At 46.7% G+C, this 20,847-nt stretch overlaps 1 pseudogene; it reads left to right on the forward strand.

The window, feature by feature from the left end:
• LOC107120110 overlaps positions 1-20,847 on the forward strand; it is a 46,127-nt pseudogene that overhangs the window by 5,368 nt on the left and 19,912 nt on the right.

The raw sequence follows: 20,847 nt of genomic DNA on the forward strand, positions 1-20,847 counted from the left end.
TAAAATAGCCCTGGTTGTAGGTATGTAGGGCTCTCTTTCGGCTGTGCTCCTGCAGAGTGCAGGGGGTTGGACTAGATGACCTGGAAGGTCCCTTCCAACTCTTAACATTCTATGATTCCTCCAAAAATGTTCTATAGTTAACAGCTTTGCTCAGGTCTTGCAGACTGAGGGCCCTGGATTCCTAGACTGAGTCGACCCATCTCATGTTTGGTCTTCCTCGTTTCCTGCTGCCTTCACCTCTTCCTAGCATCGTTGTCTTTTTCCAGTGACTCTTCCAGTCACGTGACCAAAGTAGGATAGCCTCATGAACCCACTGATAGCCTCATAACAACATTATCTTAAGGCCACTTTGGTGTAGTGGTTAAGTGCGCGGACTCTAATCTGGGAGAACCGGGTTTGATTCCCCCACTCCTCCACTTGCAGCTGCTGATGTGACCTTGGGTCAGTCACAAGCTCTGGCACAGCTGTCCTTGAAAAAGAGCAGTTTGTGTCAGAGTTCTCCCAGCCCCACCCACCTCACAGGGTGTCTGTTGTGGGGAGGGGAAGGGAAAGGAGCTTGTAAGCCGCTCTGAGACTCCAAGTGAAGGGACCTCCTCCTCCTCCTCCTCCTCCTCCTCCTCCTCCATCTTCCTGGCTAGATATTTCTGCCTCTAGGGAATTCACTCAGCTGGGAAGAAAACCCAACCCTGATTTCTCACCTCTGTGGTCGAACCAGTTAAGCTGGTTGATTCAGGTCGAGTGGGCTGGGAGGGGGGAAGGATCCATCTCCTCGGCCTGTTCCGTTCCTTCTCTTACCCATCTCCTTTCCTGCTCTTTCAGATGTGGGGCCCAGCAGTGAAGATGGAAGCAATGTTCTCTGAGGAGGAAGGGTCTCCTTTGGAGGAAGGGCAGAGAGCCCAGCCCCAGGAGCGTGCCCAAGACGGCCTCTCACGTGGTAAGGCTGTTTCGCGGCCAGACGGGAAAGGGGCACACAGTCAAGTTGTTGGGTAGAAGGTTTGGGGCGGGAGAAAAAGGAGATACTTCTGCACACAACACAGAGTCAGTTTCTGGGATTCAGTGCTGTTGCATGTAGCGGAGGAGGAGGAGATTGGATTTATAAACCCCGCCCTTCACTTGGAGTCTCAGAGCGGTTTACAAACTCCTTTCCCTTCCCCTCCCCACAGTAGACACCCTGTGAGGTAGGTGGGGCTCAGAGAGCTCTCTCGAGAACTGTCTTTGCGAGAACAGCTCTGAGAGAACGATGGCTTGCCCAAGGTCATCCAGCAGCTGCAGGTGGAGGAGTCGGGAATCCAACCCGGTTCTCCCAGATTAGAGTCCGCACGCTTAACCGTTACACCAAGCAAGATGGCCACTCTAGACAGAATCACAGAAGACAATTCCGTTCTTATTCACATTTTCTAAACTATTTCCGTGTCAGCTTCCTTCCATCAGTGGGACTCAAAAGCAGCTCGAAGAAGGAAAGGTGGACCAATCTGAGTGCAGTTATTAGCCGTGGCAAATGAATGGAACCTTCGTGTTCTGGAGCAGCGTAGCTCTGCAAGTGCATTGCTAGAGGCCAGCATTTGTCTCTTTGCCCCTTCAGAAAGGCTCTCCAGGAGCGTCTGATGGACCACAGTCAGAAAGAGGTGTTAAAAATATTTGTTAATGTTTCTTTGTTTTGGAAGACTCAAAATAACCACACCAAACACGGTCAAGTTTAAATGGTGTTTATCTAACTATTTACTGGTGAATAATTAAACAACAGTTTGTATATATCTAGAGTTATTTTCAACAGACCAACATAGAGCTATTACAGTTAAACTCTTAGAAAAAACCAACTGACATTGAGGAACAAAATAACTGTCACTCTCAGAATCTTAGTGTACGACTAAGACAGACGCGACAGCCAATCAGACTTCAAGTTGTCTCACACAGATAAGATTGACAGAGCCCCGCAGTACACGCCCACATCTCTCATGCTTGAATCTTCAAATTGTCAACTGGTGTAACCTAACTTTACAAATATAAACTTATCTCTGCAATTGTGCCTCTACATTTATAATCTGACAAGAGGGTAGTGGAATATAGATGCCAGCCCGTAGCCGGACACCCCTGCGATGTTTGGGGGTGACACGTGACTAGATCTGATGTCAGGACACCAGTAGACACTCTGGAAACCCAATCGATAGTACCCTGGAGTTTTCATCGTATGCCGAAGTCACATCTCGGTTTTCAGAGTACCTGGGGGCCCAATGTTCCCTCTAAGATGTGGAGTCTTGTGAGCAGAAATCCTACTTTGTGTGCTGGTGGCATTCAAGTGGTGAGCGAGCCATTTGGCCACTGCATGAATTATTTTGCTCTGGAGCCCTCCCTTCCTGAGCCGAGACAAAAATGTGTGTGAGCCGGAGGCTAAAAAACTGTGAGCTGGCTCACACTAACTCAGCTTAGAGGGAACACTGCCTGGGGCTTCTTTTCCACCTGCCTCCCCCGATTTACTAAAAATTATTGCAAATGTTGTTGAGCGTGCCTAGGGCAAGGTGCCACAGCCCTGGGAACGAGGCTGCACAGAGCGGGATTCGAACAAGCAAACCGAGGAGGGCGTCTAGGCTAACTATCTTTTTTTCCTTCTTTATCTCCGTCACAGGCGGTGGACAGGTGGTGTTCAAGCATTGTCTTGGCAGGGGTGTGGAAACAGCGGCTGCGCCTCCAGTCCAGGTAGAGGAGATGAGCCGGGGGGGGGGCAGCCTGGTTGTGTGTCCCCCCCTCCGCCGGCTTTTACAGAGGGGCTTTTGTTCCTGCCATTGCTGCTAAGGTGTCCCTTTGCCCGTGCCAAGATCTGCCTCCTGCACCCTCCCCGATTGTCCCCTCTAGTGCTCCCTCTAAGCTGAGTCAGTGTGAGCCAGCTCACAGTTTTTTAACCTCCGGCTCACCCATTCCTGTCTCAGCTCAGGAAGGACGGCTCCGGAGCAAGCTAATTTATGCAGCAGCCAAAGCGCTCGCTCGCAACTTTAATGCTCAGTCGCTCGCAAAGGTGAATTTTTGCTCACAAGACTCTACAGCTTAGAGAGAACATTGTTCCCCTCCCAGCGTGCCTTCTGTTGGGGAAAAGAAGGGTGCAGGAGCCTTTTCATGCATTCCCATCTCCGCTGTGTTCGTTTTGGGGGAGGAGAGAACCTGGCTTCCCAACTGCATCGAGAGAGAGAGAGAGAGAGAGAGAGAGAGAGAGAGAGAGAGAGAGAGAGAGATATTTTCTAAACCAAAACTCAATTTATTCCGTTACGCACTCTTAAATCTGAAGAGACTTTTTGTAGCATTTCAGCATTCAACACAGAATATTTCAACAAAACTCGAATACATAAATAGTGCGCTTGAAGTTCGACAAAAGATATCCTTGGTTGCTCTGCCAAGACCCATAACTGAGGGTGTTTGGCCAGAACGACCGGGAACAAAACTAAATTCAGACCTTAAGTACCCTTTCCCACCCACAGAAGCTAATGCAGGGGTGTCAAACTCATTTGTTATGAGGGCCGGATCTGACATAAATGAGATCTCGTTGGGCCGGGCCATGTGTGTCATAAATTATGATGCCAGGTTGTTGTTGTTCAGTCGCACAGTCGAGTCCGACTCTTCGCGACCCCATGGACCAGATCACGCCATACCTTCCGGTCTTCCGCCGTCCTCTGAAGTTTGCTCAGTTTCATGTTCGTTGCATCTATGACACTGTCTAACCATCTAATCCTTTGCCGTCCCCGCCTTCTTTGACCTTCAATCTTTCCCAGCATCAGGGTCTTCTCCAGTGAGTGCTCCCTTCTCATTTGGTGGCCAAAGTATTTGAGCTTCAGTTTCATTATCTGGCCTTCCAGGGAACAGTCAGGGTTGATTTCTTTGAGGATTGACTGATTTGTTCTTCTTGCAGTCCAAGGGACTCTCAAGAGTCTCCTCCAGCACCATAGTTCAAAAGAATCTATTCTTCGGCGCTCGGCCTTCCTTATAGTCCAACTCTCACAGCCATACATGACTACTGGGAATACCATTGCTTTGACCATGCGGACTTTTGTTGGCAGGGTGATGTCTCTACCCAGCTTGAAACATGAAATGGCTGAGTGATTAAGAGAGTCTGGTGAAGCAAGCTACGATGCAGCAGCAACAGCAGAACTGGAAGCAGGAGATGGACAATTCCCCTGAGGGCCTGATGGAAGCCCCCCAGGGGCCGGTTCGAGCCCCAGGCCACATGTTTGACACCCCTGAGCTAATGTAACTGTCAGTCAAGTCTGTGATGAGCATTTGACATACATCTGGTGTACACAACAAAGCCAGCCCTTTCTTCTGTATCAACAGAAGTATAGTGTCCAGATCATGAGAGGTGATGGTATCACTTTACTCTGCTCTGGTTAGACCTCACCTAGAGTATTGTGTTCAGTTTTGGGCACCACAGTTTAAGAAGGATCTAGAGAAACTGGAACGTGTCCAGAGGAGGGCAACGAAGATAGTGAGGGGTCTGGAGACCGAGTCCTATGAGGAAAGGCTGAAGGAGCTGGGTATGTTTAGCTGGGAGAGGAGATGACTGAAAGGTGATATGATCACCATCTTCAAGTACTTGAAGAGCTGCCGTAGAGAGGATGGTGTGGAGTTGTTTTCTGTTGCCCCAGAAGGTCAGACCAGAACCAACGGGTTGAAATTATGTCAGAAGAGTTTTCAGCTAAACATTTGGAAGAACTTCCTGACAGTTAGAGTGGTTCCTCGGTGGAATAAGCTTCCTTGGGAAGTGGTGGGCTCTCCTTCTGAGCCGCCTCGGCGGAAGGGCGGGATAAAAATAAAATAAATAAATAAAATAAATATAAATAAATTCTTTGGAGGTTTTCAAACAGAGGCTGGAAAGCTAGAGGCAGTGGAAAGCTAGTCACAGTGAGGCTGATAAAACGGAACACAGGCTATGGCAAATAAAATGCAAGTCTGAGGTCAGGCAGGCAAAAAGGGAATATGAGGAGCATATAGCAAAAAACGTAAAAACCAACAATAAAACTTTCTTCAAATACATTAGAAACAGGAAACCAGCCAGGGAGGCAGTGGGGCCCTTGGACGACCAAGGGGTAAAAGGAGTATTGAAGGATGATAGGGAAATGGCTGAGAAGCTAAACGCATTTTTTGCCTCCGTCTTCACTGTGGAAGATGAGAAGTGCTTGCCCACTCCAGAACCACTGATTTCAGGAGGGGTGTTGAAAGACCTGAGTCAGATTGAGGTGACGAGAGAGGAGGTCCTAAAACTGATAGACAACTTAAAAACTGAAAAATCACCAGGCCCAGATGGCATACATCCGAGAGTTCTGAAAGAACTCAAATGTGAACTTGTAGATCTCCTGACAAAGATATGTAATCTTTCCTTAAAATCTGCCTCCATTCCTGAGGATTGGAAGGTAGCAAATGTCACTCCCATCTTTAAAAAGGGTTCCAGAGGAGATCCGGGAAATTACAGGCCAGTCAGTCTGACGTCGATACCGGGTAAATTGGTGGAAACCATTATTAAGGAAAGAATTAGTAGGCACATAGATGAACAAAACCTATTGAGGCAGACTCAGCACGGTTTCTGTAAGGGAAGATCTTGTCTCACTAACCTGTTAGTGTTCTTTGAGGGGGTGAACAAACATGTGGACAAGGGGGATCCAATAGATATTATTTACCTTGACTTCCAGAAAGCTTTTGATAAAGTTCCTCATCAAAGGCTCCTAAGTAAGCTCAAAAATCATGGGATAGAAGGACAAGTCCTTTTATGGATCAAAAACTGGCTAGTTCATAGAAAACAGAGAGTGAGTGTAGGTGGGCAATTTTCTCAGTGGAGGGTGGTAAGCAGTGGGGTACCGCAGGGATCAGTACTTGGTCCACTGCTTTTTAACTTGTTCATTAATGATTTGGAGATGGGAGTAAGCAGTGAAGTGGCTAAATTTGCGGATGATACAAAGTTGTTCAGGGTGGTGAAAACCAGTGAGGATTGTGAGGCACTCCAAGGGGATCTGTCAAGGATGGGCGAGTGGGCGTCAACATGGCAAATGGGGTTCAATGTGGCCAAGTGCAAGGTGATGCACATTGGAGCCAAAAATCCTAAATATAAATACACATTGATGGGGTCTGAACTGGCAGAGACTGAGCAAGAGAGAGATCTTGGAGTTGTAGTGGATAACTCACTGAAAATGTCGAGACAGTGTGTGACTGCAATAAAGAAGGCCAATGCTATGCTGGGGATTATTAGGAAGGGTATTGAAAACAGATCAGCCAATATAATAATGCCCCTATATAAATCAATGGTGAGACCTCATTTGGAATACTGTGTGCAGTTCTGGGCACCACACCTTAAAAAGGATATTATAGCTTTGGAAAAAGTGCAGAAAAGGGCAACTCGAATGATAAAAGGGTTGGAACACTTTCCCTATGAGGAAAGGTTAAAGCGCTTAGGGCTCTTTAGCTTGGAGAAAAGACGACTGAGGGGTGACATGATCGAGGTTTATAAGATTATGCATGGGAAAGAGCAGGTAAAGAAAGAGGTACTTTTCTCCCTTTCTCACAATACAAGAACTCGTGGGCACTCCATGAAACTGCAGAGCGGTCGGGTTAGAACGGATAAAAGGAAGTACTTCTTCACCCAAAGAGTGATTAACACATGGAATTCACTGCCACAGGAAGTGGTGGGTGCTACAAGCATGGACGGCTTCAAAAGGGAATTAGATAAGCATATGGAGCAGAGGTCCATCAGTGGCTATTAGCCACAAGGTATAGCTAGGGGCTCTGGGGCAAGTGATGCTCTGTCTTCTTGGTGCTTGGGGGGGGTCAACAGTGGGAGGGCTTCTAATGTCCTGGCCCCACTGCTGGACCTCCTGATGGCACTGGTATTTCTGGCCACTGTGTGACACAGAGTGTTGGACTGGATGGGCCTTTGGCCTGATCCAACATTGGCGTCTCTGATGTTCTGATGTTCTGACATCTGACAGCAATGCTGATTGTGTGAACTTGGACAGATCATGAGAGGGAGGGCAGGAAGGGTTGCCTCAGTGCTCAGTTCTCGTGGCCCTTTTTTACAAGCCCAGGGAAATGCTGTTCACCACTTTGGGGTCGGGAAGGAATCCTGGAGGGTTTTTTGTCATCTTCTGGGCATGGAAGAGTGGTCGCTGCAGGTGTGGAAGGGGGAGGTGCTTGTGGATTTCCTGCCTTGTGCAGGGGGTTGGACTGGATGACCCTGGAGGTCCCTTCCCACTCTATGATTCTATGAAAGCTGGGTGAAGCGAGGTTGACTCAGAGAGTCCCAGGAAGCTAGCTTTCAGATGCTGTATTGATTTACAATTGGATCGTGACGCCTGATTTTTACAAAGTATAAATATTCCCAGAAGGCAAAAGTCATGTGAGGCAAAAGTCATGTACAGGGTTATTGGTACCAGAAGGCCACAGCACTTCGCCGAGTCCCAAAGACTCCTGGGAAACAGAACCACAGATCCAACTATAGAGGCCAGGGCTATTTTGGGGGGGGAACGCACAGGAACGGAGTTCCGGCTGGCTCCTGAGTTGGCCACGCCCAGCAGGAATTCATTAGCATAATAGGCCACACCTAACAGCAGAAATTCATTAGGATTGGCTACATTAGGGGTGTGTGGCCTAACATGCAAAGGAGTTCCTGCTACAAAAAAAGCCCAGGGTTTTGACAAGAAACAAAGTAAACAGAAAAAGAAGCAAAAGGTGACGGTGGCAACATGGGGTGTGGCCTAACATGCTAATGAGCAGTGGTGTCAGGGGTGTGGCCTAATATGCTAATGAGTTTCTGCTGTTGGGTGTGGCCTGTTATGCTAATGTGTTCCTGCTGGGCTTTTTCTACAAAAAAAGCCCTGATAGAGGCTAATTGCTGTAGAAATTAAACTATCAAGAGTTTTAGCAGAGGACTGAGGTTCCGTCCAGCCCTGATTCTGCGACACCTTCTCTGCCTGGCACGATCTGCTTTTTCTTCCAGCGTCCCTTTTCCTTTGAGGAGGTGGCCGTGCGTTTCACCGAGGCAGAGTGGACGCTCCTGGATCCGGGCCAAAGAGCTCTCTACTGGGAAGTCATGCTGGAGAACTATGGGAGCGTGGCCTTTCTGGGTAAGGGTCTTCCATAGGTGCCAAAGGTGTGAATTGCTGCTATTGGGATGAGGCGTGAATCAAAACATTGAACACGAGTACATCGTTTCCAGGCCCGCCCCGCTATTTGTCCTCCGTTGGGGTCTCAAGAAATTTCCCCTCTAAGCTGTGGAGTTTTCTGAGCAAAAAAAAATCTACTTTGTGAGCAACTGGCATTAAAGTTGCGAGCGAGGGATTGGGCTGCTGCATGCATCAGTTTGTTCCGGAGCCGTCCCTTCCTGAGCGAAGATAAAAATCTGTGAGCCGGACGCTAAAAATCTGTGCGCTAGCTCACACGAACTCAGATTAGAGGGAACACTGGTCTCAAGGAGCTGGGGTGGGAGTCAAAGTGATGTTCAGCATGGTGTGGGAGAGTCAACCTATCCTCTTGGCTGGCCCAGGGTCAACTGAGGCCAGTGTTGTGGCCAGCACCCGAGCCAGAAAGGGTGTCCCGGCCTGGTGCCGAATACGGGTGAAGAGACCCTCAGAAAGGGTCTGTTACCCAAATCACTCATGCACGTACACCCCAAAGCGTCCTTTTGCTAGCAAAGAGAAAACACATGTATTGTGGGGTATTAATTCCGAAGATCATAAACCTATGCCTACCAAGGCCGAGGTAAAGAAATGGAGGGTATCAGCTTCTTTTTTTTAAAAAAAAGATATTTTATTATCCAGATACAAAAGAAAACCAAAATAATAATAAAAAAAATTCATTACAAATCATCTTTTTGCATCCAATTTTTCAATTTTTACCCCTACCCAGATGGCTTCCCGCAGTGCGTTTTCCCCCTTTAAAATTCCATCTTAATTATAAAGTCTATTTTACAATATACAAGTTAATCTTTCAGGTAACAACCCTTCCATTTAACAGTTCTATATCTTACCATTCATTTTCTGGTCTCTCTAGTAAGTATCAAAACTTATCAAAGTATTTTTAACATTACATTTTGTTTCTACATATTCTCTGAAGTCTTTCCATTCTTCGTAAAATTCTTCATCTTCTTTACCGTTAAGTTTTTTTGTTAGTTTATCCATTTCTGCCATAAAGAGCTTTTTTTTTATCCAGTCCCAAAGTTCTGGTACTTTTTCTTGTTTCCAGTACTGTGCATACGTCATTCTCGCAGTTGTTATCAAATACCATAACAAAGTTTTTTTCTTCACATTAACCTCTTCCATCTTAAGACCCAGCTTCTTAAACAAGAAAATAAATTCATTAATAAGTTAACAGAATGAGAACCAGGCACCAGGTTAGCTCAGGAAAACTAGGTTCAGGACCACTTTAAGAGCACATATAGAACCTGTGCTCTGTCAGCTGCATTGGCTCCAGGCGGAGTAGCAAACCAGGTTCAAGGTTACATAAGAACATAAGAGACGCCAATGTTGGATCAGGCCAAAGGCCCATCCAGTCCAACACTCTGTCACACAGTGGCCAGAAATACCAGGTGCCATCAGGAGATCCACCAGTGGGGCCAGGACATTAGAAGCCCTCCCACTGCTGACCCCCCCAAGCACCAAGAAGACAGAGCATCACTTGCCCCGGAGTCCCTATCTATACCTTGTGGCTAATAGCCACTGATGGACCTCTGCTCCATATGCTTATCTAATTCCCTTTTGAAGTCTTAGCTCAGGAAGGGATGGCTCCAGAGCAAACTAATTTATTCAGTAGCCAAATTGCTCACTCACAACTTCCATGCCAGTAGCTCACAGAGTAGAACTCTTGCTCAGAAGACTCCACAGCTTAGCGGGAGCATTGCAGCGGTATTGGGGCTGGTACCAGTGTTCCCTCTAAGCTGAGTTAGTGTGAGCTAGCTCACAGGTTTTTAGCCTCCAGCTCACACATTTTTGTCTTAGCTCAGGAAGGGATAGTAATAATAATAACAATAACAATAATAATAATAATACCTTTCGATTTATTGATCGCTCAATCCTGCAGGGCTGCTGGCTCTGAGCGATTCACAGTTACACAGGTTTTCACAAAGGACTAACAATGATAGGGGTAAGGGAGGACAACATATAATTCTTTAAATTGCACACGTTTGCAGCCGACGGGGATTTTGTTCAGCTGTAGGCTTCAGTCGTGTTCCGGGCGGCATTCATTTCGGCTTGGCTTGATGACGTTAGTTCTTCCTGGGCTGGCTTTGAGTCGTAGCGCTGCACTGCCACCGCCTGGCCGGATTGGCCCATTACAGGCTTCTTGATGCTGAAGAGGTCTTTTTTCCAGGCTTACGAGCTGGACATTCCATTCGCCGGCTAACACCTCCCCTACGGGGGTTTAGTGTGCCCACCCTCTCTAAGGAGTAGTAATACTTTCAATTAATTGATCGCTTTTTCCCACTCATGTGGGCTCAGAGCGATTTACAGTTACTCAAAGAGACAATGGACTAACAATATATTCGTGGGGGATAGGGAAGACAACATACAATATTTAATCACACACACATTGTAGCTGGTCGGAGGATCCATCTGCAGGCTGTATCAGTCATGTCCCGACGGCATGTATTCTGTTGGCTGGCTGATGGCGTCAGGGCTCTCGATGTCACACTGCCACACTGCCACACTGCCACCGCCTGGCCGATTCGCTCCACTGCAGGGAATGCTGAAACAGATTTTTTCCACTTTTTGATCTCTGCCGCGCCGCAGATTTCACACTGGCAGCTAACACCTCCCGAGGGGAGTGGTGTTCCCACCCCCTTACGGGTGGTCCCCAATTGATCTACTTGCCGAAGCTTTCGAATCGCTGGGTAAACGATGAGCTAGGGACAAGGCTTGGCTGCTCACACCAGCACGGGGCTAGAACTGACAAAGCTTGGCAGTTCAGATGTTATAGTTATGCAGGGGATTTGCCCACCGCGCCACCGCACCATCGCTCCAGAGCAAACTAATTTATGCAGCAGCCAAATCGCTTGCTCACAACGTTCATGCCAGTAGCTCCCAGAGCAGAACTTGCTCACAAGACTCCACAGCTTAGAGGGAGCATTGGCTGGTACCATTTAATTTATTCCTCAGCGATCTGGAACTAGGGGTGACTAGTGTAGTGGCCAAGTTTGCAGATGACACATAATTATTCAGGATGGTGAAACCCAAGGCTGACTGTGAAGAGCTCCAAGAGGACCTTCACAAACTGGATGAGTGGGCGTCAATGTGGCAAATAAAATGTCATGTTGGTGAGTGTGATGTACATTGGGACAAAAAATATATATCCCAATTTCAAGTCTAGGCTAATGGGGTCAGAACTGCTGATACTCAGAGGGAAAAAGATCTTGGTATTGTAGTGGATAGTTCAGTGAAAGTGTCGACCCAGCATGCTGCAGCTGTGAAGAAGGCAAAGTCTGTTTTAGGGATGGTTAGGAAAGTGACTGAGAATAAAATGGCCAATATTGTAAGGCCCCCGATATAGATCCTGGTGTGGCCTCAGTTGGAATACTGTGTAGAGTTCTGATCACCGTTTGGTGTAGTGGTTAAGTGCCAGTTTGGTGTAGTGCTTAAGTGCGCGGACTCTAATCTGGGGGAACTGGGTTCGATTCCCCACTCCACTCACAGCTGCTGGATGACCTTGGGCAAGCCATAGCTCTGTCAGAAGTGTTCTTGAAAAAGAGCAGTTTCTGTCAAAGAGCTCCCTCAGCCCCACCTACCTCACAAGGGTGTCTGTTGTGGGGAGGGGAAGGGAAAGGAGCTTGTAAGCCACTCTGAGACTCCTTTGGGTAGTGAAGGGCAGGGCATAAATCCAATCTCTTCTCCTTCTTCTCTTCTTTTTGATGATGTCATTCCAACTGTTTTCAGGTGTCTTGATTGCAATTGAAACACTTCCTCCTCATTTTGACTTCATTTTACTGGGAATCTGTTTGTATAACAAGTGCACGGACTCTAATCTGGGAGAACCAGGTTTGATTCCCCACTCCTCCATTTGCACCTGCTGATGTGACCTTGGGTCAGTCACAAGCTCTGGTACAGCTGTTCTTGAAAAAGAGCAGTTTCTGTCAAGAGCTCTCCCAGCCCCACCTACCTCACAGGGTGTCTGTTGTGGGGAGGGGAAGGAAAAGGAGTTTGTAAGCTGCTCTGAGACTCCTTCGGGTAGTGAAGGGCAGGGTATAAATCCAATCTCTTGTTCTTCTTCGTTTACCTCACAGGGTGTCTGTTGTGGGGAGGGGAAGGGAAAGGAGTTTGTAAGCCGCTCTGAGACACCTTTGGGGAATGAAGGGCGGGGTATAAATCCAATCTCCTCCTCCTCCTCCTCCTTCAAAAGGACATTGCAGAGCTGAAAAAAGTTTACAGAGGAGGGCAACCAAGATGATGAGGCAGTTTGAGTGACTATCCAATGAGGAGAGACTGAAAAGTCTGGGACTTATAAAATTATGCATGGGGTGGAGAGAGTTGGCGAAGAGAACGTTTTCTCCCTCCCCAAAATACTCGAGGGCTCTGCTTTACCTGATGGAGTAGGGGGAGAAATCTTCCTGTCCTGCTCTTAAGATAAGGAAGAAATGGCTGGGGCTGGCCCATTCCTCATTGTCTTGATTATTTGGGTCCTTATTCAGGCCAGATTATCAGGAAGGGAACCCCGTACGTCCTTAGGGAAAAGGCCCTTTGGTTGACCTCCACCAGATACGGCACTCACATGATTAATGGAGGAGTTGCATGATTAATGGGAAGACAGGGGAGGGGGTACTTAAGAACCGAAGGAGACGGAACGAGGCAAACAGGTCGTCAACACTTGTCTTCAGTCATCACCTGGATACCATAACCCACCCCCAAACCTGGTATCCTTTCTACAAACCATAGGAGTACCCTTTAAATTGTGGGTTTAACTTGGTGAGGTCTTGGCTTCTTCCTCTCCCTCAGCAAACATGGTTTTTTGGGGGGGAAAGTTCTGTCAAAGGAAATGCACACCCCTTGTGAATGAGGAGTGCCCGATTGGTGGCCTGGTTTGTTGCCTGGGTGGAGGCTGGACCTCTTTCTTGATTCCAGCAGCAGATGTAGAGGAAGACCCTTGGGGGATTCCAGGGGTTCTCTTTGGAAAAAGCCAAGAATAAAGAAACTAGAAGAGAAGAAGAAGAGATTGGATTTATACCCCGCCCTTCACTCGGAGTCTCAGAGCGGCTTCCAAACTCCTTTTCCTTCCCCTCCCCACAACAGACACCCTGTGAGGTGGGTGGGGCTGAGAGCTCTGCCCCAAACTGCTCTTTCAGAAACAGCTGTGCCAAAGCTTGTGACTGACCCAAGGTCACATCAGCAGGTGCAAGTGGAGGAGTGGGGAATCAAACCCGGTTCTCCCAGATTAGAGTCCGCACACTTAACCACTACACCAAACAGGAAACTTCAGAGATAGACCACAAAGGCAGGCAGGAAGCCACTTTTAATGTGTATATTATTGTACATTTCATTTTACAGCAGAAACCAGCCCCTGAAAGTGTTGAAGTGCAAATCAGACCTCCTTCTGTGGTTGCTAACGGGATCTCTCTCTTTATTCCAACAGAAGGTGACCAGAGGAATGAGGAGAATGAGGAACTGCATCGGCTGTTGTCAGATGATGTCAAGAATGAAGACTTGAGAGGAAATTTCAGGAATCAAGGCAGACCCAAGAGGCAGAAGGGAAGCCATAGAGTTGAGAAGAGGTATCCACCCATTCTTTGCCAAGGGGGAGATTTCCGTGAAATAATTCACAGAGTGGAAGAAATGTACGAGTGCTTGGAGTGTGGAATGAACTTCTCAGATCAAACCCAATATAATATCCACCTACAAATGCACAGTGAAAAGAAGACCCATCAAAGCCTGGGATGTGGACAGAGCTTCCGTTGCAGAGCAGAGCTCCTTAAACATCAAGAAACATGTGCAGGAAAGAAACATTATAGCTCTTCAAATTATGGGGAGAGTTTCTTGCAGAAATCAGACCTTATTAAACATGAAAGTATTCATTCAGGAGAGAAGCCATTTATTTGCTCAGAGAGTGGAATGACATCCTCTGAGGGAAGACAGGGAAATCTACATTACCGAGGGAACATTTTAATGAAGCCATGTAAATGCTTTCAGTGTGGAAGGTACTTTAAATACAGATCACAGCTCCTTGTGCACCAAAGAATACACACAGGGGAGAAACCCTTTGAATTCTCAGAGCGTGGGAAGAGGTTCAGTGAGAGTGGTGCTCTTCAACAACAACAAAGAACCCACACAGGAGAGAAACCTTTTGATTGCTCAGAGTGTGGAAAGAGATTCAGTCACAGATGTAGTCTCCAGCACCACCTAAGAATCCACAGAGGTGAGAAACCTTTTGAGTGCTCAGAGTGTGGAAAGAGATACAGTAAGAGTAACAATCTTCTACAGCATCAAACAACTCACACAGGGGAGAAACCTTTTGAATGCTCAGTGTGTGGAAAGCAATTCAATCAGAGCAGCCATCTTCAAGAACATCAAAGAACCCACACAGGGGTGAAACCTTTTGAATGCTCAGAGTGTGGGAAGCGATTTTGTTACAGTAGCAGTTTTCAGCGTCATCTAAAAATCCACACAGGGGAGAAACCTTTTGAATGCTTGGAGTGGGGAAAGAGATTCAATCACAGATGTAGTCTTCAGCAGCACCTAAGACTCCACAGAGGGGAGAAAGCTTTTGAATGCTTAGAGTGTGGAAAGAAATTCAGTAATAGACATAGTCTAACAAAGCACCTAAGAATGCACACAGGTGAGAAACCTTTTGAATGCTTCGATTGTGGAAAGCAATTTTGTTATAGTAGCAGTTTTCAACGGCATCTAAGAACCCACATAAAGGAGAAACCATTTGAGTGCTCAGAGTGTGGAAAGAGATTCAATCACAGATTTAGTCTTCAACAACACCTAAGAATTCACACAGGGGAGAAACCCTTTGAATGCTCAGAATGTGGAAAGAAATTCAATAACCGTAACAGTCTTCTACAACATCAAAGAACTCACACAGGGGAGAAACCCTTTGAATGCTCAGAATGTGGAAAGAAATTCAAACAGAAAAGCCATCTTCAAGAACATCAAAGAACCCACAGAGGGGAGAAACCTTTTGAATGCTCAGAATGTGGAAGGAAATTCAGTCATAGACGTAGTCTTCAAGAGCACCTAAGAATCCACACAGGGGAGAAATCTTTTGAATGCTCAGAGTGTGGAAAGAAATTCATTAAGAGCAGCCATCTTCGAGAGCACCTAAGAATCCACACAGGGGAGAAACCTTTTGAATGTTCAGAGTGCAGAAAGAGATTCAATCACAGAAGTAGTCTTCAGCAGCACCTAAGAACCCACACAGGGGAGAAACCTTTTGAATGCTCGGAGTGTGGAAAGAAATTCAGCCAGAGTGGCAGTCTTCTACGCCACCGAGGAAGCCACAGAGGTGAGAAACCTTTTCAGTGCTCAGATTGTGGAAAGAGATTCAATCAGAGCTGCCATCTTTTAGAACACCAAAGAACCCACACAGGGGAGAAACCTTTTCAATGCTCAGAATGTGGAAAGAGATTCAGTCGGAGTGGCCATCTTCACAAGCATTTGAAAATTCACACACGGGAGCAACCTTTGGAGTGTTAAGAGTGTGGAAAGAGATTCAGCCAGAGTGGGAGTCTTGTGCTGCATTAAAGAACACGCACAGAGGAGAAACGTTTGGATATTCAGAGTCTGGAAAGGCCTTCAACTGGAGTATCACTTTTCAACAGTATCTAAGAAACTGCACCAAGGAGAAATCTTTTGAACAAAAAGAGTGTGAAAAGAAATCTGTTCAGAGGTGTGGTCTTCAAAAGCATCTACAAACTCACATGGGAGAATCCTTCGGAAGTCTGACAGAAAACGTATCTATTTTCCTAATCCTGTGATGAAATAGACAAGTCAAGGATAGCAGATAGCTGTGAATAGATTTCTGGGGGTCCATGTGGGGGGGGGTCCGTGAACTTGGATGGGGGGAAAATTACAACTTTATTTTCACTCACCTTTAACTGCAATTCCGCATTTCCTTTGATTATGAATGTAGGCTTCAAACCACTGTAGTATTAGCAGTACCTGTAACTTTGTCACCCAGAGAAATTACAGATTTTTTCATATCACATTACAGTTGTTGTGAATATTTCAATATTGTTTATGACATGATTGCAGTCTTCAGATATTTGAAGGGCTGTCATGTAGAAGATGGAGCAGATCTTTTTTTTTTTTTTAATATGTTTATTTTCAGTTTTCCATTATGCATACATCCACTTTCTTTCATTTGTTACATTTGTTACATTTGGGGGTTAAATTTACAAGTTTAACTCATACCATTTTATGGCTTTATGCCATTTCTGATTATTATTTATTTATTTATTTATTTATAAGTATTTCTACCCCGCCCTACTTGTCTTCTAATTTCCCAGCCAATAACATACTCAACTTATCCATTTCTATTACTTCATAAAGTTTATCAATCAATTCTTCCTTATTGGGTATATTGTCCGATTTCCAGTTTCTCGCAATACTTATTCTTGCCATTGTAATTAAGTAAGCAATAATACTTTTTTCAATTCTTCCAAAATCTGTGTATTTTATCACAATTCCACCAGATGTGTATGTATGTTCCTTTATTATTTCTACACCTCCAACAATTTCCTGAAGCGTTTTTATAGCACTTTTGCAACCTATCTGGCGTCCAATGCCAGAAGATGGAGCAGATCTATTCTCTCTTGCTCCAGATTGCAAGACTAGATCTAATGGGTGGAAATGACAAGGGAGTCGATACTGGCTAAATATCAGGAGAAACTTCCTGACTCTAAGAGTGGTTGAGCAGTGGAACAGACTGCCTCGGGAGGCGGTGGATGCTCCTTCGCTGGACGTTTTCAAGCGGAGGCTGGACGACCATCTTTCCGGGTATGTTGTAGGGCTGTCTTTCGGCTATGCTCCTGCAGAGTGCAGGGGGCTGGACTAGATGACCTGCAAGGTCCCTTCCAACTCTAACATTCTATGATTCTATGCTCATCACCACTGTTCCCTCTAAGCTGAATTAGGCGTGAGTTAGCTCACAGTTCTTTAGCCTCCGGCTCACATATTTTTGTCTTAGCTCAGGAAGGATGGCTCCAGAGCAAACTAATGTACGCAGCAGCCAAATCGCTTGCTCACCACTTTAATGCCAGTAGCTCACAAAGCAGAATTTTTGCTCACAAGACTCCACAGCTTAGAGGGAACATTGCTCATCACTACTCTGAAATTAGGGTAGTCATTAGACCCACCACTAGATCGCACACAATCCCAGACTTCCTGTCCACAGATGCTTGTGCGACATCACTGGCCATCTCTTGGGCAACTCTGTGCCTACTTCTTGTTCAGCCACGAAACAGTGAAGTTGGGTCCTCTTACACTGGTGACCCAGACATCTTCTTTGATTTCCAGTATTCCCTATCTACAATCGTTCGTTGATCAACACCTGGAAAGAAGTGAGTCATTTTCATTCTTTGTTCAAGTTCCGTAAAACTGGACAGTTTTGAATTAGAATTCTTAACTCTCCACAAGGCTGCACAGCCTTTCGTAACACAGTTGGGCGCAGGGGCCACGAAGGGACACCAGAGAAGTTTACACAGGTTCAAATTGGTATTTAATGAGGTAATAAGTAAGCACATATATTACGATACTAAAAGGCTGAAAGCGAACAAAGGGAAGCTTCACCCAGGCATGATGTTGGTTGGGAAGGCCTGAGGACTAGTACTGCGCTTCCCACTTTTCATGGGGTTCCAGAACTTCAGGGAGATCCAGCATTGTTGCTGAAGAGGTTAATGCTGCTGCAGAAAAATACTTTCTTCCAAGTTGCCTCCAATTCAGTCTAGCCCCCTACCTTGATTATGCCTATCTGGCCACCTGGATCCATGCAATGGTAACTTCGAGGCTAGGCTACAATGCAATGCACTCTATATAGGTTTCCCCTCAAAATCGACTTAGTGACTCCAGAATGCGGCACCTCGCCTATTACTGGGAGCTAAGAGGAGCCTGCATATTACTCCCAGTGTACCGTCACTCCATTGGTTGCCCATCAATTAGAGAAGAAGAGAAGAGGATTGGATTTATACCCCGCCCTTCACTACCCGAAGGTGTCTCAGAGTGGCTTACAAACTCCTTTCCCTTCCCCTCCCCACGACAGACACCCTGTGAGGTCGGTGGGGCTGAGAGAGCTCTGACAGAAACTGCTCTTTTTCAAGAACAGCTCTGACAGAACTACGACTTGCCCAAGGTCATCCAGCCAGGTGCAAGTGGAGGAGTGGGGAATCAAACCCGGCTCTCCCAGATTAGAGCCCGCGCACTTAACCACTACACCAAACTGGCTCTCAATTTAAGGAGCTATCACAAGCAAAGTGGTTAAGTGCACGGACTCTAATCTGGGAGAACCGGGTTTGATTCCCCACACCTCCACATGCTGCTGCTGGATGACCTTTTTAGACACAGCCGTATCTCACCAGTGGCAAAGGACTGGTCACACCAGCAGCTGCATGTGGGGGAGTGGGGGAATCAAACCCGGTTCTCCCAGAGTAGAGTCTGCACGCCTAACCACTACATCAGGGGTGTCGAACTCATTTGTTATGAGGGCCAGATCTGACATAAATGAGACCTTGTCTGGCCGGGCCATGTGTGTCATAAAATGTAATGCCAGGTAGCGGAGAGATAAACTTTATAAAGGACACAAAAGATTTTTTTTAAAACTTAAAATGCTTAAAACATTAGCTCTGTAAGCTGCAAACCTACTTTTGATTTATTGACATTCACCACAGAAATCTCATGCTCAGAGTTCTGAGTCTAGGACTCAGGTTAAAACATGAAATGGCTGAGTGATTAAGAGAGTCTGGCGAAGCAAGCTATGATGCAGCAGCAGCAGCAGAACTGGAAGCAGGAGATGGCCAGTTCCACTGTGGGCCTTATGGAAGCCCTCCGGGGGCCTCATCCGGCCCCCGGGCCACATATTTGACACCCCTGCACTACACCAAAAGGCATCTGGGCATGAAGTTCTGGATGTCTAGATAGAGCTCTGAAGGGGGGAGGGATAGAGCTGGCCCCACAAAGACATCCCCCCCCCCCCGCAGTCTGAAATAAAGGAAGGTCCCTGCCCTCTCTGGACCTCCATGTAAACTCATGTCCTGTAGAGGCCTAAAAGCAATGTGAATCCCGGTGAATTGTGTGTGCTTGTCGGGTGGTGGATATCTCTGTCTGCTTTCCTGGAAAGAGTTGTTTGCTCGCTATGATACATAGGATTCCCCTGGAGCAGAAGAGATGCCCAGCTAAAGCAACCATGTGAGAGAAAAAGGGATCATCCATAGGAGGGGCTGTTACAAGCCAGTTTGGTGTCGTGGTTAAGTGCGCGGACTCTAATCTGGGAGAACCGGGTTGGATTCCCCACTCCTCCACTTGCACCTGCTGGATGACCTTGGGCAAGCCATAATTCTGTCAGAGCTGTCATTCAAAGAGCAGTTTCTGTCAAGAGCTCTCTCAGCCCCACCTACCTCACAGGGTGTCTGTTGTGGGGAGGGGAAGGGAAAGGAGTTTGTAAGCTGCTCTGAGACACCTTTGGGTAGTGAAGGGCGGGGTGTAAATCCAATCTCTTCTTCTTCCCCACTCCTCCACTTGCACCTGGCTGGATGACCATGGGCAAGCCCTAGTTCTGACAAGAGCTGTTCTTGAAAAAAGAGCTGTTTCTGTCAAGAGCTCTCTCAGCCCCACCTATCTCACAGGGTGTCTGTTGTGGGGAGGGGAAGGGAAAGGAGTTTGTAAGCCACTCTGAGACACCTTGGGGTACTGAAGGGCGGGGTATAAATCCAATCTCTTCTTGTTCCCCACTCCTCCACTCGCACCTGCTAGATGACCTTGGGCAAGCCCTAGTTCTCAGCCCCACCTACCTCACAGGGTGTCTGTTGTGGGGAGGGGAAGGGAAAGGAGTTTGTAAGCCGCTCTGAGACACCTTCGGGTAGTGAAGGGCGGGGTATAAATCCGGTCTCTTCTCCTCTTCTATGTAGCGTAGGACTCCTGTGGGACCATCGTGGTCTAAGAACATAAGAGATGCCAATGTTGGATCAGGCCAAAGGCCCATCCAGTCCAACACTCTGTGTCACACAGTGGCCAGAAATACCAGTGCCATCAGGAGGTCCACCAGTGGGGCCAGGACATTAGAAGCCCTCCCACTGTTGACCCCCCCAAGCACCAAGATGACAGAGCATCACTTGCCCCAGAGTCCCTATCTATACCTTGTGGCTAATAGCCACTGATGGACCTCTGCTCCATATGCTTATCTAATTCCCTTTTGAAGCCGTCCATGCTTGTAGCCGCCACCACTTCCTGTGGCAGTGAATTCCAAGTGTTAATCACTCTTTGGGTGAAGAAGTACTTCCTTTTATCCGTTCTAACCCGACTGCTCAGCAATTTCATGGAGTGCCCACGAGTTCTTGTATTGTGAGAAAGGGAGAAAAGTACCTCTTTCTCTACCTGCTCTTTCCCATGCATAATCTTATAAACCTCAATCATGTCACCCCTCAGTCATCGTTTCTCCAAGCTGAAGAGCCCTAAGCGCCTTAACCTTTCCTCATAGGGAAAGTGTTCCAACCCTTTTATCATTTGAGTTGCCCTTTTCTGCACTTTTTCCAAAGCTATAATATCCTTTTTAAGGTGTGGTGACCAGAATTGCACACAGTATTCCAAATGAGGTCGCACCGTTGATTTATATAGGGGCATTATGATATTGGCTGATCTGTTTTCAATACCCTTCCTAATAATCCCCAGCATAGCATTGGCCTTCTTT

This window comes from Gekko japonicus, unplaced genomic scaffold (assembly GCF_001447785.1).
Source record: "Gekko japonicus isolate JY-2015 unplaced genomic scaffold, Gekko_japonicus_V1.1 scaffold3106, whole genome shotgun sequence".
Lineage (NCBI taxonomy): Eukaryota > Metazoa > Chordata > Lepidosauria > Squamata > Gekkonidae > Gekko > Gekko japonicus.